At 39.3% G+C, this 21,311-nt stretch overlaps 1 long non-coding RNA gene and 1 pseudogene across 1 annotated transcript in view; one reads left to right on the top strand and one right to left on the bottom strand.

Annotated features, from left to right (window-relative positions):
- Positions 1–21,311, bottom strand: part of LOC125162561 (uncharacterized) — a 126,397-nt gene that overhangs the window by 61,718 nt on the left and 43,368 nt on the right. The gene's annotated exons all lie outside the window — the stretch shown is intronic.
- Positions 1,529–2,391, top strand: LOC125162560 (60S ribosomal protein L6-like; annotated as a pseudogene).

Raw genomic sequence — 21,311 nt, 5'->3', positions numbered from 1 at the left:
TAATGGACCATAGTCCCCAAGAATTTAAGAAGTAATATGTTGTAATGAAAAGAACAGTAGATGAGGAATAGGACACTTCCTGGGATTTTTTTTTTTTAATACTCATAGCCATGGTTTTTGGGGCACATTATCATATTTGAATCTCTGTTTCCTCATCCTTAATCCATTTAACAGGCCTGTCCTGAAGATCAATCATGTAAAAGTATTGACATACAAAAATTTATAAGTTTATAAATGCCAAATGAATCTGAAATAAAGTATCCTGAATTAAAGTATTAAAGGAGAGACAAGGTGGCCAGTTCTCAAGCCATCTTGGATGTCTGACATTCTGATGACTCCAACCCCAGGTATCTCCTCATGGAAGACACCAGTGGGGACCACCCAACTGAGTCCAGTCAACACACAGAACCATGAGAAACAATAATAAATTGTTGTTTTAAATTGAGGAGTAGAGCTACATGAATATATAGAGAGATATATAGATAAATATGTATCTTAGTGTATTTCCTGTGTGAACTGGGAATATATAAGAAACTACACCACCTGAAGATTCCCAAACCCAATCATCTGGATATGTTTTGCTAAAAGTATATCCTTTTTTCTTATCTCAGAGTTATTTGTAACTTTTTAAACTTTATGTGCTCATTTTTCCCAAGCTTCCAACACAATTCTCTGTGGAATAACTTCACTGTGACTCCAGCTACCTGAGAGGACATAATTCAGTGTTCCTTTCCAAAGCAATTTATGGTTACCAGGGATGTGCTGAAAATATATTGCATAGGGAGAACACCTGGGTTCCCCTTATAGTATTTTCTTTGCTTAAGAAAATAGAATTATGTAAAGAAAAAGAAATATATGTTCTCATTCTTTGAGAGGGGACATAAGCACCTGAGAATTGCATGAGAATATGTCTTACTTTTGAGGAAATGGCCCAATTTGGGCATCCTTTTCCTAAGATTGAGTGCTGATGTTATTTCACCATGGGACATGGTTTCTCAGCAAGGAGGTATGTGATAGATGTGTGTGTGTGTGTGTGTGTGTGTGTGTGTGTGTATCTGCCCTTAACTTGTCAAAATGCTTTCACATATATTAATAAAATTAGAGTATTAAAGTGAGTAAGAATGTCAGACAAAAGCAAGTCTAATTTCTTCATTTTCCAAATAAGGACAATGGAGGGTAGTAGGTAAAGTGATTTGCTCATGGACATTTAGCTAGTTGGTGGCAGAATCCAGATTCTTCAGTTTCTGTCCACTTATCATTTCTGTCTTGGGAGACCCCTCTGGTAAATACGGCAGCATTTGTTTGTCTAGTTTTACAATGAGTGAATTAAGGAAGGATATCATTATGTTTGAGTGATTTAATTCAGGTCAAACAGGTAATTTAAACCATAACCCCAAACACTGCTAAGACCCTTTATCATCTCAGCAATTCCATTCCTAGGCATATAAGGCAAAAAACAGAACAGAACAAAACAAAACAAAACAAACATCCACATGAAAACTTGTACATAGCTTTCCCATCTTGCAAGATGGAAGGCGAAAAAGCTGAGAAGCCAGATACTAAGGAGAAGAAACCTGAAGCCAAGAAGGCTGATGCTGGTGGCAAGGTTAAGAAGGGTAACCTTACAGCTAAAACATCAAATAAGGGGAAGTCCCACTGCAGCCAAAACCCTGTCCTAGTCAGAGGAATTGGCAGATATTCCTGATCGGCTATGTACTGGAGAAAGGCTACGTAAAAGAGGAAGTATTCAGCAGCTAAATCCAGGATTGAAAAGAAAAAGAAGGAGAAGGTTCTTGCTACTGTCACAAAACCAGTTGGTGGTGACAAGAATGGTGGTACCTGAGTGGGTAAACTTCACAAAATGCCTAGGTATTATTCTACTGAAGATGTGCCACGGAAGCTGTTGAGCCATGGCAAAAAGCCTTTCAGTCAGCCTGTGAGGAAACTGCGAGCTAGCATCACTGCTGGACCATTTTGGTCATCCTCACTGAGTGCCACAGAGGCAAGAGGGTGGTTTTCCTGAAGCAACTGAGCAGTGGCTTGCTACTTGTGACTGGACCTCTGCCCCTTACTCGAGTTCCTCTGCGTAGAACACACGAGAAATTTGTCATCACTTCCACCAAAATTGATATCAGCAGTGTGAAAATCCCCAAACACCTCACTGATGCTTACTTTAAGAAGAAGAAGCTGCATAAACCCAGACACCAGGAAGGTGAGATCTTCAGCATGGAGAAAGAGAAATACGAGATTACAGAGCAGCGCAAGGTTGATCAGAAAGCTGTGGACTCGCAAATTCTGCCCAAAATCAAAGCTGTTCCTCAGCTTCAGGGCTACCTCTGCTCTATGTCTGCTCTCATGAATGGCGTTTACCTTCACAAATTGGTGTTCTAAATTTCTTAAAAAGAACCTAATTAAATAATGGATCTATCAAAAAAAATTTGTACATAAATGCTGACACCATTCACAATAGACAAAAAGTGAAAACAACCCAAACGTCCACCAACTGATGGGTGGATACACAAATTATGGTATTTCCATGCAACGGAATATTATTCAGCAATAAGAAGTAATGAAATAGTGATATATTCTACAACATGGGTTAGTTCTGAAAACATTAAGTATAAGAAACCAGATGTTAAAGGTCACATATTGCATGATTCCATTTATATGGAATATCTAAAATAGGCAAATCCATAGAGTCAGAAATTGGATTAGTGGTTGCCTGGGGCTGGGGGTAGTGGGAGAACAGGGTGACTAATAAAGGACATGTGGTTTACCTTTGCAGTGATGAAAGTGTTCTAAAATTGATTGTGGTAGTGACTGCACAACTATGTCTGTATACTGTTGGAAAATGTCATCAAAAAGACATGACTGCTGATTAACCCATGAGCCAGACCTGGGCACTTGGAGGCACCTTACCCACTCCCCTCTCCTTGGAATGTGGGTTCTGCTTGCTTTTCCCATTCCCAGAGGCTGCTTCAAAGACAAATCCTTGGGATGGTGATGTCATGTTGGAAACACTTACATGGTATATGTGACTGAGCCTCGTTAGGGCCTCTTTATAAACTTTTAAGATTTGGAGGGCTCATGCAGGAATCCATTCGTCTTGCAACATCCCAAGACAAGTTTCATATGCAGGTTCCCTTTGATTATTACAACTGCTACCTATTAATCTAGGAGTGGCCTACCTCTTTCTTTAGTTTCTTCCTGCCTTCTGTTTTTGGGGACTAGTTACAGATTATACCTTGGAAGCTTCTGAGAGGGTTGCAAAGCAACATATATGATTAAATTATTTTCTTTAAATGGGTCAACTTTATGGTATGGGAATACCTCAATAAAGCCCTTATGAGAGAGTCAGAGAGAGAGAGAGACAGACAGACAGACAGATAGACAGACAGAGGGAAAAGAAGACAGCTCTTCATCATGATCAAGGAAGCCAGGATTGAATTTAAAAATGGCACATTCTACAATACTGAAATATGACAGCTGGATAACTCCACTAAAGCGAGACACAAATGAGTTAGTTAAGATTGTGATTTATTCCTGACATAGGTCAGATTTGTCAAAAGCAGTATTTTCTAAAGTGTGGTAAGCATTGTCTTGATGGCACACATGATGATATTAAGGAGTACTCAGATTTTAATTACTATGAAATTAATTAATTGATGTGGATATTCCATTTGTGGTGGTAATATAAAATTTTCTTTGAAATTTATTAATCTTAATTAAAATAAATTAATCTAAAGCAACAAAAATATACAAATAATTATATAGCTGGAAAGAGGATATGGTAAAAAATTATGAAGATGGTTCATGAACAATTCACTTTTGGGAAACTCTAGTCTAGAGTAAACTTCTCCCAATACTCAGATTATTCTCCAAACTTCTTCAAGGTTAGTGAATTTTTGGTTACCTAAAGGGAGGATTAGGTGTGTGGGGGTATATGGCTCGAGGTCACCTGTTCTGAAACCAGGGGGCACATGGCTTAAAATGGCAAATCAAAAGTAGCTCACTTCTATGTGAAAGACTGTATCTCATATTTGATTCAGTGATACAGTGAAAAAAATAAGGGCTGTTAGTTCAAAGAACTTGGATTTGAATATTTGCTGTGTGAATTATTAAGCTTTGAACACATCACCATATCTCTGACTCCATGTCTTATGTGGGAAATGGAAATACTAGGACTTATTTTAATAGCATGGTTGTGAGGATTAACTGAAAAACCATGTAAGTGACATATCTCATCTTACATAGAGTACATAATTAAAGACTGGTTTCCTTACTTTCATTGTAGGCTATACAATCACATTCCATGGAACAGAGTGGAAAGTTGATTGGCTGTGTCATTTTGTCAAGAAGATACATGTTAAGGCTCTTGTAAGGGTTGAAGGGTGATCCCCTCTGGTCTTTCCAAGTCAAGTGCAGTTATTGGTCAGTCACACTCCAGGAACAATTAGCACATTCTCTGGACAAAATTCACTTCCTTTCAAAAGATTTCTGTTTAACTCTGCCATTCTGATTACAATTCTAGACTCTTTGGTTGTTATGCAGAGAGAGTGTGTGTGTGTGTGTGTGTGTGTGTGTGTGTGTGTGTATGCATGGTGACTGCATCTTCTCTGCATAATGACTAGAAGATCATCCAGGGAAGCCAGATACTTCCTACTAGAGGAAGCTGATCACCAAGAACCTGGTAGTTTAGAACACTTATAGATGGAGCAGAAATGACTTCCTCCTAAGTACCATTGTATCTTTCACATAAATTACATAATTGGGTCTTTACTCAATATGCACTATGAGGAGATAGAGAATGGGCTTTGCAGTTTTACATACTTGCATGTACCTGCTCTAAGTTTTACTGGCTTTAGGACCAGTACAATCATTTGCTTCTCTTAGTCTCAGAATTCTTTTTGATGAAAAAAGAAGATAAAAGAAAGGGAGAGAGGGAGGAAGAAAGGAAGGAAGGAAAGAGAGGAAGAAAGAAAGGGAGGGAGAGAAGAAGGAATTAAAGAATGAATGAAGGAAAGGAAGGAAGGAAGAAGATTAATATCTTTTTGTGTGTGTGTGAGTGTGTGGATAATGTCTTTTCCACCAAAATGTGAGAATAAATAAAAATGAGGTAATTTGGGAGAGAATTAGAGTAGTCACTTTGTATTTTTGTGCCTTCTATTCTTCCCTCCTCTTCTTTTGACTCAAGTTTGGAGGTTAAAAGCACTTGTTAAGTAACTAATCTACTTAGATATGATGGGTAGAGATTACAAAAGCCATAAGGGCATAGTTCTTATCATTGAAAACAACTACCGCTTAGATTAGACAAAAACGTGTTTAACATAAATTGCATTGTGGAGCAATGGTCAGGAACTGTATGTAAAAGCTAATAAAAATCCTTATAAATAACACTGGGAAGCTTCTACTGAGAGGATCTTCTTTCTCCTATATCACCTCATTACAGTGACATTTCAGTCAATATATTTTTGACTTGATGCATGAGTGGCTTTGTTCCTAAGGCAGTGAATACTGTTTCACCAGCAAACTTGTCATACTTAGAGAAACAGCAAGATGGGGCTGTATTGTTATTGTCACTTTATAGTGAGGGAATGAAGCCTCACTGAGGTACAGTAACCCACTCAGAGTCATATAACTAGGGAGGGAGCCCCCAGAATCTGCTCTATGCAATCCTAGAGACTACTCCTTGTCACCGTGTGTCACAGCCTCCCCAGGTAGGTTGTCTGGCAGATGGCATGTGTGAAAGGCATTCTGCCGGTTTTCAGAAATGACAGGATAAAAGCCTTAGTAAGTTCTGAAGGAACAGACATCATGCACATAGATCAGAGGCATGGGCTAGCTAAGGTTGCTACTGGAGCACACTTTGGGGGTGGCACTGATTCCAGGTTTAAAAGAGCACAGCACGTGTTCAAAGAGCAAAGCCTGGGTGCTTGGTTCTGAAATAATTAACTTTCTTTTGTTTTTCGGTTTGAGCAGACAAAAGGGACCCTGCCATCAGCTTCCTTTTTCTAACTCTTATTAAAAACTCTGCAATTACAGCCCTCTGGGTTAATATTCCTGCCCACATGCACATGGAGACCAACTCTTTCCATTTGTTTGTGGAAAAGGCCATCATGATGTGAAGTAGGGAAAATGTTAATAGTCTCTATCTTTTGAAGAGCGATCTGTTTCTGAGAAACCATCCATTACATCTTGAGTGTGATTTTCAGCATAATGCTGAGAATGTATGGTTTTTACTGCTTTTTAAACTTTTGCAAGATGGATACTGTTTAAAAAATACTGTGATAGGGGCGCCTGGGTAGCTCAGTCAGTTAAGCATCCGACTTCGGCTCAGGTCATGATCTCACGGTTTGTGAGTTCAAGCCCCGTGTAGGACTCTATGCTGACAGCTCAGAGCCTGGAGCCTGCTTCAGATTCTGTGACTCCCTCTCTCTCTGCCCTTCCCCTGTTCACACACTCTCTCTCTCTGTCTCTCAAAAAATGAATAAATGTTAAAAAATTAAAAAAATACTGTGATAAAAGTGCACATAGGGAAGGGTGGTGTTTGGATTCTGTGTGGTGAATGTTGGGGGTTTGTGGGGTTCTTTCTTCAGTTGAAAGCTGATCTAGGCAAAGTAATACTTTGGATACATACAAGTTTGTCTTTGGGGCATCTCTTTCTCTCCTTTTTGTGAGCCTCTCTCTCCTACCTCCTGGAATCCCATTCCTTCATGAAATTGCTCAAGCAGCTTACTCTCTTGGATTTAATTCACACGTCAAACACTGTCCTCTGACACCAATATGCAGGGCTAGGGGTTCAATTTTGTAGAAAAAAGAGTAGTGAAAAAAATCTCCATTTCTCTCATCTCAAGTGGAGCAAGCAGATCGGACTTTGTTTTTTTAAGTTTATTTGTGTTGAGAGAACAGAGATAGCATGAGTGGGGCAGGGGCAGAGTGAGGCGGGGAGAGAGAGAATCCCAAGCAGGCACGGCACTGCCTGCAGAGAGCCTGATGTGGGGCTCAAACCAACGAAGCCATGAGGTCATGACCTGAACTGCAGCCAAGAGTCAGACGCTCAACCAACTGAACTACCCAGGTGCCCCAGATCTCAGGTTCTGCTACTTAAAGCAGGGTCCTGGGACCAACAGCATAAGCACCACCTGGGAATTTGTGAAAAATGCAGAAGTCTGGGCTCCACCTCCAACTGAATGAATCAGAATCTGCCTTTTAACAAGATTCTCAGGTGATAAAGGTTGAGGAAGGTCTGCCCTGGAAACCCGCTGGTTTTCATGGGAGAGAAAATCCAGGTTGGGATTTCCTAAGTATCATGTCTCAGCACAGTATACTAATACCAGATGATCTTAATACTTACTAGAGTGCGAGGTTGATTTGCTCAGGTTTAGGGTTAAGTTGAATAGGCAGTGATAATCATGAAAATACTAACATTACTACTACTGCTACCAGCTGCCATGTTTGAGTGGTTATTATATTGATACACTGGAAGAGTTTTCTCATTTTTCACCATGTTTCTATGAGGTAAGTACAATCTGTGTCTCTGCTGCGCATGTGGAGAAACCAAGCTTCAAGATATTAAGGCCACACAGCTGGTGAATTAGAGATTAGGTTGAAGCCCAGGTGATCTGGCTCCAAAACCTAAAACAGTATTTTGACCGTGAACTTTTAGAATTCTGATCTGATTTATGAATTTTCAAACCAGAAATATAACAGTTAAGTTTTCACCAATGAATCTGACACAGAACCCCTTTTTGGAGTGATGGAACAACTCTCTAGATTCTACAGAACCTCTGGGAGCTGTCTCCTCTTGTCATAGCTTCCCAGATGATGATGGACATAGGGAACATGGTGGGGCAGGTAAGTGGGCACTTTGCATGTAACTTTGAGGCACTGAAAGGCCCAAAAGTCTCTGACAGGTCTGTGATCAGTATGAAGCTCTTGCTACTACATTCATTTTCTTTCAGCCCTGGAAAACATTTTATGGTAAGTTCTCTGTTAGGTCTCCAGTTAGCAGCAGACCATAGATTTTTCTTTCTGAACACAGTGATGAGCCACAGTGGGCTTTTCTCAAGCTCAAATTTTATTTCAAGTTTCATTCTTTAAGCTTCAAAAGTGGCATAACTTCTGCTTTCTGCCTTGGGCTCTATAGTCTGTTTCTTCCTCCAGATTCACATGCTACCCTCCTCCTCCTTGCTCTGGGCCCCCAGCCTCTATGGATGGCACTAACAGGCTGCTCTTGCCCTCTGGCTTATGGTTGGATTTGGCCAATGGGTAACGACACGTCAGAGTGCAAAGGGATAGAGAGGTCAGGTTACTTATTTACTTGGTTCTCTGCCTGCTGGGCGACACTTTCAGTGCATTTTTGCAACCAGATGTCACAGCTCCAGTTGGCAGTTCTTTCTTACAGCTGCATATTATCCTAGGCTCCCTCAGGTCCAGGGGTGGGAATGGACCCTGCTCCTCTGGTGAGTCACTGCCCCTTGTTGGTTTCCCTTCATTCCACCCATTCATCTGCAAAAAGTCCTTTATTAGACTCTGCTCATCTTTACCATTTGGCCATGCCATTTACTTTCTGCTTGGACAGCAGAATGATATATAAATCAACATATAATTGGGTCTACTTAAATTAAAATGAAATTTAAGTTATTTTCTTATTACATTGTGTTACTTCTTTCTCATATATTCCCCTATTTCCTGAATCTTTCAATAAAATCAGTATTCCAGAAAATGTACCATGTTCTTCCACTGACTTCTTCCAGGTATTTCCAAGAGTAGTATGAGCAATCTAGATGGAGGATGCTGTGAAACTGATACGAATGTTCACACCTGAGAGACAAAAATAGAACCAAAATCATAGCCTTGAGACGCTAATTTCTTCTAATCAGAGAAATGGAGGATGTGGGTCACTGTCTCGGATGAAAACCCTTGTGAATCATTGCAGCGGGGTGAGAAACAGCGTAGAGACGATGGGGAGATGGGGAATGCTATCAGGAAGACTCCTATGGAGAAAAAAATAAAACAAAATAGCTGCCCTGGAAAGTGCCTATGGCCTCAAGCAGGAGTGAAAATGGAATGTAAGGTGTAAGATGTTTCCCTAGTTGTGAGAGATGTTGGTGTTAAAGCATCTCTGAATCCACATGGTGGCTGGCAGAACACGAACACCTTTTCTAGAGGCAAAAGACATCCGGATCAAGTCAGACATGTTGCCGGTGCCAGCATTGGAAAGGAGGAAAGAGAACTGATGAGAGACTGAGAGGCCTTTTGAAGAAATGGAGGAGAAGCTAATGAGAGCCTTCTCTGGAGCACCAGGGTTGATGGAGGGAATGCTGAGGAAATGGCTGCCTGAGCTCAGTGGACTAAATAAATCCCCCCCACCCAAGATGGCAGGTGGACTCTTTGTCTTGTTGATAAGGATGACTGCCAGGACAGAGATTTTGCTCTGAAGCCAAAGAAAACGTGAAAAATGGGAGCTAGAATTTCTTAAGCAGATATTGTGCCAGGCTCTTAAACAGAGTAGTCTCATGTTTATCTTCTTAAAGACATTTTTTCCTTTTAATTTCATACAGGAGGAAACCAAGGCTCAAAATTTACTAGCACAGGGTCACAAAACTAGTAAGCATGAGAGCCACACTCAAATTCAGCTGGCTACAAATCTGGAGCCAGATGTCCTAACTTCCTCGTAAGGCCCAGAGAGGGTCACTTCCCTGCCTCATTGTGGATGAAGGGATAAGCAGAAAGCAGTCAGCATAGGGTTGGAGTGGCAATAATTCAGACAATTAAGAAAAACTGATTCATACACCCACAGCCTGAAGGAAGAGGTCTATGAACTGGAAAGAGGAAGAATTGAGGAACTCCCTGAAAGAGACAGTTTTAAGCTAGCCATCTGTGGCCAATGAAGTGAATAAGGTGAAAGCCCATATTTTAAGCTTACATTAACCATATATATTATTCAGTCAGACCCCACAGCACATCCCCCCCCCCACACACACACTCCAGCAAATCTCAGCTGAATATCAGAATGCATTTAAAGCACCAGACCACAAAATGACTATATTGAGAAAACTGATCCCAAATTTACTGTGCATGAAAATCACCCAGGAACGGCAGTTAAAACTGACTCCTAGGCCCCATCTGATTCATTAGGTCTGGACTGGAGCCCAGGAATCTGCATTATAACAAGCACCCAGGTGACTTGGATGGAGATTGCTCCTCTGCTTGAAGCACTGGCTTTGAAGCGGTTTAATTTGAAATCTGACCTAGGAAGTGGTCTCAGTAGGAAAACAAGGATATATGGCAGAAACATAAATGAAACTAGTCATTAAGTGTTGTTTAATATAACTCTGGACTTTTTCTCATCAATTTTTCTGCTTAGGCTCTATACCATTGTCCACTCACTCTTGGACCATTTAATAGACTTTATTATTGAGGTTCCTAAACATATTCTTTTTTTTTTTTCTCACTACTTCATCTAATCTGATATATCCTAACAGGTAACTTTTCCATACCCATTTCATAATGCTATTCTTTTCCCCAAAAGTTCAAGTTTTCTTCATGATTAAGGGATAAAGGCCAGTATCCTTGCTGTGGCATTTAAAGTTCTCTAAAATCTAGCCCTCCTTATCTTCCAGGATAATCTGTATCCTACATAGAATAAGCTTGTTTCCTCTTCTTTAGCAAATACGCTCTGAGCAGCCATTCTTCCATGTACTAGCTAATACTCCAGTTACGAGGAACGAAACTCCTCATTCCTTCTACCTGATGGAAGACAGAGGGATGTGTGAGGACTAAGCAGTGGTATGCTGGTATAAGGTTAACAATCAGCTCTCTCTGGGGAAAAAAAGGTCCTGATGGTTAGCATTTGTCAATTTCAGTGGTGTAAATAATCTCATTACAGCTGATTTCAAGCTAGAGATATGACAGCACTGAAAGTAAGGCCTGGAAGTTCTGTGCACAGGTGGACCCCTACATAAGCTAACCGGAACATATCACTGGGACGAGAGGTTACTCCCTTCTCATTTCACACACCCCAGTCATGTCTGGCTGTAGGAGAAACTCGACACATCTTTTTCACAGTGGTTGGAGGGATGACTAGTCTACATGCAAAATTGGTTCCCAGGGCCTGGCTGGTTTCTGGCCTGATGGCTTCTGTCCTGGGTAGCACTCAGAGTCCTGCCAGCAAATGTTGACATCTAGGTGGTGAATGATGCATTCTGCACTCTTGGTACTTTCAAGGCCCCGAACCCCTTCCTCATCAGCTGACTTGCTTCACCTCAGACTTTGCTGGGGCTACAGTCTCTGTGTTATGGTCCATGTGGCTCTTGGCTCATGCTGGCCTCCCATAATTGCTTCCCCACTGCCGGCCTATCGTTCTCACCTCAGCCATCTTCCAAGTACTGATTGGGTGCAAGCAGGGACTTCCTGATCCCCAATCGGGGTGGCTGAGGACACTCTGGCGGCAATATGAATGATCTTCTCTCTGTGTAGTCTCTGCCTTTATTTCTTTTCCACCATATAGATAGTGCCATGCTAGTCACAGAGATTGTTAAAGAGAACTTGAAAGCTCCCCGGTCTTCCTCATCAAGGAATGAGTGCCAGTGGTCTGAAGTCCCCTAACCTGTTTGCTGTTTGCTTGTTTCTAAAACCACAGCAGCATTCTTTTTCTTTTTATTTATTTATTTATTTATTTATTTATTTATTTATTTATTTATTTATTACTTTTTTTGTTTGAGAGAGAGAGAAAGAGAGGAAGAGGGAGAGAGAGACATAATCTTAAGCAGGCTCCATGGTCAGCTCAGCACCCATTGTGCGCTCGGTTCCACAACCCTGGGCTCATGACCTAAGTTGAAATCAAGAGTCAAATGCTCAACTGACTGAGCCACCCAGGCACCCCTGTGGCATTCTTTACCCCGACTTTCAACTTAGAGTGGTTAGCAGGGTTCAACTCTTCTCCTCTCTGTCCTTCCCTATTCTCCCCTGACTTTTATTTTCCTTGCCAAAGGGCTTCTATTTCCATTTCCTTTTTGGAAAATCACCTTTCTTATATACTGAGTTCTCCCTGCACTATAGGAAGGACATATGAACAAACAAATACACTATTTATTCTCTCCACAGGTGCAAACAAAGGTAGAAGAGCAGCAAATAACAAAATGACATTGAGCTTTGACTCCAGAATGTGGAGTCAAAATGATGGAGTCTCCAGTCTCTCAAAGTTTCTTCCATTAATTGTTCTCAGGCTGGCATATACTGTCTGTCATCTTAGATGGACCAAGGTGTGCGGACTCAGGGGTACCAATCCCACCGCCTTTCTTTCTGCTGCACTGATGCTACTTTTGTCTTTTTCATGGGATTCAGTTATCAGGCTTTTAGGCTTAAATTAATATTCATGTTTGCAAGATTTCTGGTTTTTAAGATTATAGTAGGAAAGAGGTCAGTTTTGAGATTCCAATCTGTCTGCCGACCTTTTGTCTACTCACCACTTTCTCCTTCTCTGGCATAAGGAGCTTCATGATTTAACCTTAATGGTGACAGAGTAGGCAGAAGAACAAGGGGGAAAAATCTCCTACCATTACTTTAATACTTTTGAATATTATGTTAGTTCACAGTTTCTAATACATCGTTGCTCTCCTCTCTCCATAGGAGGAGTAGTGGTATTTTATTATTGGGTGTAGCTTCTCTGCTCATAGTGGGGAACTGACTTTGTGCTTTCTCTTTTATTTCTTGTACCCAGGGGTGGTGCATATTCTTTTCCTTGCAGGAAACACCCTTAGGTGATAGTTTCCAGAAGAATCCCTTCCTCTCCATTATGGCTAAAAAGGAAGTGAGATCAGGTCTCTACTGAAGACCTGTTTGTTGCTAATTTGAGGGGTAGGAAGCCTACATTGGCACATTTAAGCATATTTGACCTCAAACTGCATCTGGGGGCAACAGGTACTTGCTCACATATATTATTTTTTTTTTTTCCTTTTAGGTTGTTGCTCTGTGGCTGTATATACTCCATGGTCAGGGTTCTGGAAAGGAGGAGGGTTATGTGACAGTTCTTAACTCTAACATTTCCCACCATGGGAGTCTTCTTTCTTTCTTTGTTTGTTCTAACTTTTATATTTAATCAAAGATCAGCTTAAATCCCAATTTATTTGTCAGCTACCCATCACCTATTTTAGCCTGTATTTCAAGCTATTCATCAGTTTGGTTCACTGACCTGATAGCATGCTTTTGAAAGTAGTGATCTTGTAATTCTTTGTATCTCACTACATTTGGCGTAATATAACCTTTAAATAAATTTTAATTAACCAATTAATAATTGTACTGCATTTGATATTTTATAAGCTCTTATTCAGAGGCTCTTCTATATATTTAAGCACTTTACATACTGGAAATCTACATTTCATAGGATGCATAGCTATCTCAGGCAAGGGATCTGCCTCTGTAGAGACAAGAGACAAGAGACAAGAAGAATCCTGGCTGTATTGCTTTCCAATGCTGTCATCATGTCCAGAGTCCAAGTTCTGAGACTCAAGGGCTTGAAACAGAACCATAGATGAGTCAGCAATTACCCTGATAGCAATTCTCCCAGAGAGAAAACGTTGAACAACTGGAATGACTTGTCCCTTCAGGGTCTTAAGTATTTAGGGGGGTAATCTTCTCACTGGGTATTTCTAAATTATTTAAACTAAATTGGCCTACCCTGTGGTCTTTTCTCTCCACAGGATTTGAAAGGCTGACTATTTCCTTCTCACAAGTGGGTAGGTTTATAGCTTAATCAAAATGACAATTACCTAAGGCATTATGCCTATTATAAACCACATCCATTACAGGGTCACCAAGGCAGGGAAGAGGGAGTGGGGAGGAGGAAGTTCAGGCTGCTAGTGTAACTGGAAAGCAGTTTCTCTTTGTCTTCTATACTTTCCCCTGAAGGTTAGAAGTGAATCTGCCTTTGGCGTAAATCATCCTTCCCAGAGGCACTCAGTGGCCCATTTCTGGGGTCAGTATGTAAGCATGCTAGTTCTTCACATCTACATATTTGATGACACATCACAACACGACACAACAGCCAGGAATTCAGGCTGCCTTTGTCCTCCATGCCTCCAGATAATTTCTTCCGTGACACACAGGACTTTCATTATTTTGACAAGAGGAAAAATAGTGCTGGGATATGCAGACATTCCAACATTTTAGCAGCTGTTTTATTTGGGATTTATATTTTTCAATGTGGAAGCTCTAAAAGTGGTATTGAAACCAATGGGTAGATGTTGTACTGAGGCTGTTTTCAGTTTTATGTAACCATTCTACCAGGCCATGCCTGCATGGATAGGTACAATCAAAGAGATATGAGCAGTACATAAAATTTTTAATGACCTTAAACTTTGACTCAAGAATTGACTAGAAATATGGAAGCTCCAGTCTCTAAAAATGTCTTCTCTTAGGGTTATCAGGTTGGCATATAATGCTCATCTTGGCAGACCAAACTACCCTGTTTAAATACTAAGCCCACTCTGTGATATTTCTTTTTGCTGTACTGATGCAGCAGAAATAAGTTGATGTTATTTTTTCTCTTTCATGAGGTTATTTGTCACTTGCTCTCTAGTCACAATGGTTACTAAAATCAATCTTCTTGCCTTAGATGGTTATGGTCACTTTAATACTTCAATAATTAGATTAATTCTCTATTATTCCAAGACTGTGTACTGCCCCTCCCCTATGGTGATTTGGACATACTATTTGCACATAAACTTTTGCATAACAAATTAGGTGAAGTGAAGTGAGGAGAAAACTGGCAGAAGGGAATTTTTTTTTTTGAGTCCTTAAAGCAGGGAGCAATTTATCCCCTAAATGAGATCTTCATTCTCTGGGAGGCCCCCATGGCTAAGCTCATTAAAAAATAGAGCTATAAGCACATCATAAACCAGGTAAAAGGTCTCAGTTTGATCCTTGGAAAGATGCCAAAGTAGAGAATCACAAAGGGAGGTTGGGGACCAAGATGAGAAATCTGGATCTACCTTGCTCTGTGGATATATTTCTCCAAATTACAGTGAAAAAATGCTTAGAGACAGAGCTGTATAGATAGAAACTTGGGTTTTCTTTTAGGAGATCACCCTATTCATTGGTTTTGAAAATAAAAATTGTCCCTTCTGTAAAGACCTATAGAAATGAGATGGGAGAAGATGAAAATAAAGTCGTGCTTATATTTTAATAAAGATAAGATGCACTGAATTCTTAAGCTACCACTGTGAGAAAAGGAACAAGGACATGAGCACAGAATAAGTACAAAGACAGAAGATAGTTTAGGGGCCATCGCTGGGGACATATGGATGCACAGGAAGTGGAGTGGGTTTTTTAGAATATACACAAATTAAAGCTAAATAAAGTCATGTTTTTTGCTGTATAATGAATGGATTTAGATATCCTATTAGGGGAGAGGAATCAAGTATTGGTGCTGAGATTCTTTTATTTTTTATTTTTTTAACGTTTATTTATTTTTGAAGGAGCAAGAGACAGAGCAGAGAGAGAGGGAGACACAGAATCTGAAGCAGGCTCTGAGTTGTTAGCACAGAGCCCGATGCAAGGCTCGAACTCACAAGCCATGAGATCATGACCTGAGCCGAAGTTGGAGACTTAAACAACTGAGCCACCCAGGCATCCCTAGTGCTGAGATTCTTGAAGAGGATGTTTTTATGGCTCCTTTAAAATAATTTAGAAGAGAGTGATGCAAATGCTTGTTTGTTCTAAGCTCTCTGGGGGCTACCTGAAAGAACTGGCTCAAAGGATTTGTTTCTGTTTGCCTAACTTGGAATTCACTCAGAGTGGAAAAGCAGTAGATGTTGCCCAAAGACATTAAAGGGAAATAGAAAACCTACAGTTACTTGGAACTATACATTATGGGTGAGACATACAATAAATATTCTAAAATCTGGGGATCAAACAGCAGAAGAGAATTTTTTTTCCTGAGAAATCAGGGCATTTAACTGCTCCCATGTATACTTGACAATTTATAAAGCCACACACATGCCTAGGACTTGATGCATGCTCAGAAAAGATTTGTGAAAACCCTAAGCTGCATGTTTGGCTGATCTCTAGGCTCAGAGCAAGCAGGAAATTAAGGCTAAGGCAGAGTTGTAAATGGTCTGCCTAAGTAGTACTGCCTCAAGACAGAGACAACCTGCAAAGACTGGGAGAGATTTTTTTTTTTTTTTAAGCTCCTAGTATTCAAGGAAATCTCTTTCAAAATACTAGCTGAAAACAAGCTAAAGGAACAGCTTTCAGTGATCACACCTGGAAACAATATAACCTTTGCAAAAGTAGATTAGAAAAGTCACTAATCAAGTGGATGACTGGACATCTGTGAAACATCCAGAGCAAATGTATTTAATGATGAAAGACTGAAAGCTTTCCACCTAAGATCAGGAACTAGACCAGTATGCCCACTGTTATTAACCACTGCTATTTAACATTGTACTGGGAATTCTAGCCATAAAAAATTACTTCTGAAGTGTATGGAAATTTGGATGTTGAGAGGGACTTCTTGGGTTATGCATCTATTACAGTGTTTGACTTGGGAGGTGGGTTTACCGTATCAAGCTGTGTCCTTGTGATTTGTAAATTTTTATATCTGTATTATATTTTAATAAAAACATTAAGACATATACCATTGAATAAAAAATTTAATGTTGCCACTGTATGAGATTGTATTTTGCTTCTCATATTACTGCTTCCCTATCTTTGGATTAAATAATAAATCTATTTTTAATGGAAAATAATAAAAAATATAGAAAAGCTTACATTAAGCCTCAAGTAAATGGACAGTAAATACTTTTTACAGCAGTTACTTTCCCATGGAGAACCTGTGATACGTATGGCATTTCTGATTTCAGCAATAAAACTCTCACTGGAGGTTGCTGATGTAAACTAGAGGAAAGCTCTGATCTGATGATTTTACATTATTAGCCTGGCTGTTTCTTTATTGTTTTATCCCTCTATAATTTTGTGAACATTACAATGGAGAAATGACTCTTTATTTCCCAAAAGATGTCTTACAAATCATTATTTATTCATTCATGTATGCTGATTTTTTTTTTTTTTTTACCATTACTATCTGAGACTCTGAATGTGTGGAAAAGAAATCTTACTATTCATATTTTGGTTCATTAAATTTTGTCCTTTAGGTATCACCTTTGACATTTTAGAAAGCATTTCTGTTTTCTGTCAAGAGTATGATAAATCCAGAACCATTCTGATATTTTCTTAGCCACGTCATGGAATCAGGTACTTTCCACGATTCCCACTGATTTTCCCAGTTCCACATATTTGGCTGCTTAACCCAACTTTTTTAGCATGAGGCTTCATCAGCTATTAAGGCTTTCTTCTAACCTGATAATTTACGAAAAGGAGACCAAAGGAAGCCAGTATGGGGGAATTACAGAAGATCTTTGCTACTGTAATATGGAGGACAGATCAGCTGAAGCCACGTAACAGCAGAATTCTATCTCGGGAAGCATCACAAGAGCAAAGTGTGAATGTTGCTTCCCAGACTCAGAGTTGTGCTCATTCTGTACAGGCAGCCATTTTGGTGGAAGCAATGGGAATACACTGACGGTGAGATTAGCATTTCGTTATTTCAATAGGTAAGAGCCCACAGGGTAATTTGGCTAAGGTCTATATAAACGAGCCATTTCACAGCAAGCCACAAAAATCACTAGCCAACTGTAATTATGGGTCTTAGATGGTAATATGAATATATAGTAATGTGAATATAATGTGATTCACAGCATATTAGTTTGCTAGGGCTGTCATGACAAAGTACTACAGACTTGGAGGGTTAAACAACACAGGTTTCTTTTCTTATGGTTCTGGAGGTTCGAAGTCCAAGATCAAGGTGTGAGTAGGTTTGGTGTTTCCTGGGGCCTGTCTCTTTGGCTTGCCGATGTCCCCCTGTGTCTTCATCTTTGTCTGTCTGTGTCCTAATTTCCCTTTATCGTAAGGACACCAGACATGTTGGATTAGGGCCCATAATAATGATAATATTTTAAATTTACCTCTTTAAAAACCCTATTTCCAAATACAGCCACATTCAAGGTACTGGGGATTAGGACTTCAACTTATGAATTTGTGGGGGGACACAAGTCAGCCTATAACACTGTAGTACTCTCCTAATCTTAGGTGTATTGACTTGCAACCAACATATATGTAATATCATCACATTCTCAAGTCCATGCTCTCCAAGTGCAACTAGTTTAGCCGGTCTTTCTGAGGTGAACATGGGTGTGAAATATAAAAAAGAAATGGAAGCATATGATAATACCCTATGACTTCTTTGCAGAAGGCATATTAACATTCTAGTGGAGTTTTGTAGCTAGATATATTTTAATAAGCCTACATATTTGCAGAATTGTAAAAGCTGGTTTTAAAATATCAGTGTTACTAAAGCACTGCTTTGCCCCTTTCTCCTTTGTTCAGTAATATTGGAACATATGCTAATGTAAGAGGATATTAGAAATTAATGACCCTCATAGTCAAAGTGAATAGGTTTGAACTCATCCTATTTACCATCAAATCTGTTCTTTCTTTAGTATGACCTGTGTCTTTTAATGATAATACCAGTTAACTGTCGCCTAGTGTTATTACAAAATGTGGCATCTTTGACTTTCTTCTTTTCTTTCTCCTTGTTATAATACAGCGATTGGAGACAAACAGGTTCTGGGTTCAAAATCTAGGTTTGCCGTTTAGTCTCTGTGACCTTGACATGTTATTTATCCTCAGACTTTACTTCAGTTTTCACAGCTGCAAAGTATGGGACAGTAACAGTCCCCATTTCATCAAATTGTTGATAGAGTCAAATGATAAAATGGATGCATGGTAAATATTACTAATCATTGTTATTATTGCTAAGTACCACTGCTTCTACCTCTAAATTTTCTCTAACAGCTGCACATTTCTCTGTGTTCATACTGCTCCTGTCTTGATTGAGAACTAGTCTTCTTGCTACACTGAGATCTTGGAAATCTAATGCAATCCACTCTTTTCACCCACTTTTATTCCTTATCTTATCCTGTTCCCTCTATAAATCGTCAATGACTTCAAATTATCCAGAAAATGAGGTTTACTTGTCTTGAGCTGGAATTTTAGGCCCTTAAAGTCTTGGATGAATGTCTCTTTTCAACTCTCTTTGGTCTCAATCTGCTCTTAACCTATTGTGTGATTTTGAATCAGTCACTAGACTTAGTAGTAAGGATGCCTACTCTCAAGATTTATTTTGAGGATTATTTAGTTTAATTTATAGAAGTTCTGGCTTTGAGAACTCCATTAACCAGCAGAATGGCTTTGGAAAAACCAGTGAACTTCCCTGTGCTTTATTTTGGTAATCTGTAAATTGACATGGTTCTAAAACATAAGCGTGCACAAGAATCACTTGGAGAATTTATGAAACATGGAGATTCTAGCTCTTATTCCAGAGATTCTAATAACATAAAAAATTTTTAAAGTTCAAGTATAGTATACAATAAGTGTACAAAGTACACTAATAGGTGTACCTCTTGATTTTTTATGTGCATATTCTTCTATGAACACCATCCAAGTTAAGAAATACTGTATTTCTAAGCAACCTAGACATTTCCCATGACTTCCCAGTCTATGTCTCTTCCAGAGATAGCCACTATTCTTACTTCTATCATGGTTCCATTTTAACAATCTACATTAGATGAATTTTGGTGTTCCCTTTAGATCTGGTTTTACCTCATTCTGAATTTCTAATTCAGATGGAGAAGTACTTTGAGTAAGTTCATATTGTTATCCCCAATTTAGATATTATTTAGAAAGAAAACAACAGAGGAACTTCCTCTCCTTTGATTCTCCATCTCCCCAAACCTTCATATTCTTATTCTTCAGCTCTCTAGTGGTTCCTTCCCAAGCTAGGCTAGAAATACAGAGAGTTAAAGTTAAAGGTCAGGAGTTCCACACCCCATCTCTTACAGCAACTCCTTCTGCAGCATCCTTGGCAAATGGCTTTTTACCTCTGCTTGAAACTTCCAGTGCCTGAGACATGATTGCATGACATTATTGGATATTTTTGTTTGCTAGAAAGTGCATTCATATGTTGAGCTTGATAAAATATTTTTTGATACATTTGATCGTAGTTATACCCTTTAGAATAATGAAGATTATTTGGTCTTTTTTTCCTATGGCAGCCGTTCCAATACCTAAAACAGTTGACACATACGGCCTAAGATTTTTCTTCTTTGGTGGCTGGGATTAGTTTTCCCAACACCTTACCGGATCATGCCGTGGTTTTCAAAAACCTGACTCTGAGAGGTACTATGCAGTTAAAAGTCGTAATAACCTACCAGGAGAGAAATTACACTTCACGCTGTAATACAACTGTTGAAGCAATAATGTATTGGTTTTACTCCACTGGTACATACAGAACAGCCTATACCTCTTCCCTTCCCTCAGGACCAGCTTTGTGGACATACAACCTATGCAGCATCCCTGATCTCATGCCTACATGGTCCCTATGCTTGGTTTGGTGTTCTGCTATTGCTATCTTAAAATTCTTAATATATTTTGGGAAAAGGGCCCCACACACATTAATTGCACACATTAAAACACATTACACAGCCAGTTCTGCCGTTCTGTTTGTATTGCATTTGCTAATGTTCTATATATTTTGATTTTTCTTCTTTAATAATGCTTCCTATAACTGCCATTAAGAGTGTATTATATTTTCCAGGCCTTTTTACTTATTTCACTTATTTCAAAAAGCTTTTCCTTAGAGCAATGCAAATAGTTCAGTATTATAATCACACTCATGTTATAGATGAACAACCTAGGGCTTAAAGAAATTAAGTGAATTGCCAAGTTTTTATAGCTTATTAGTAAGAAAGCTAGGACACAACTATGTCTCCTGACTTTAGTATCTCTCCTGCCCATTTGCTGGAGCCATGCTATATTCCCTATTTCCAGGGTTCAGGTTGGATACTCTAATTTTACTAATTTCCTAGGTTCCTATAGTTCCCCTTTTACTTCACTCTCTCAGCTTCATGCCTCCACTTGACACTGTGTATTGCTGACTCATATTTAGTCTAGAGTTCCATTTGCTCCTCAGGTCATTTACCCATAATTGCCTAGTCCTTTCTTATCTAATAATTGAAGCTTATTTTTCTACCCTAAGTGATTTACCCTGAGCTTGCATTTTTAAAAAAGTAATCTCAGGTTAATTTTGAGAAAATTCCAATGCAATCTCATTTTTTCCTCCCTCGGTTATAATTCTGATCTATAGCTAATCTCCAGATCATTAAGGATGTTCCAGTAATTGGAAAGAAATC

Source organism: Prionailurus viverrinus, chromosome A3 (genome assembly GCF_022837055.1).
Source record: "Prionailurus viverrinus isolate Anna chromosome A3, UM_Priviv_1.0, whole genome shotgun sequence".
Lineage (NCBI taxonomy): Eukaryota > Metazoa > Chordata > Mammalia > Carnivora > Felidae > Prionailurus > Prionailurus viverrinus.
This window is presented reverse-complemented; position numbering and strand designations above follow the sequence as displayed.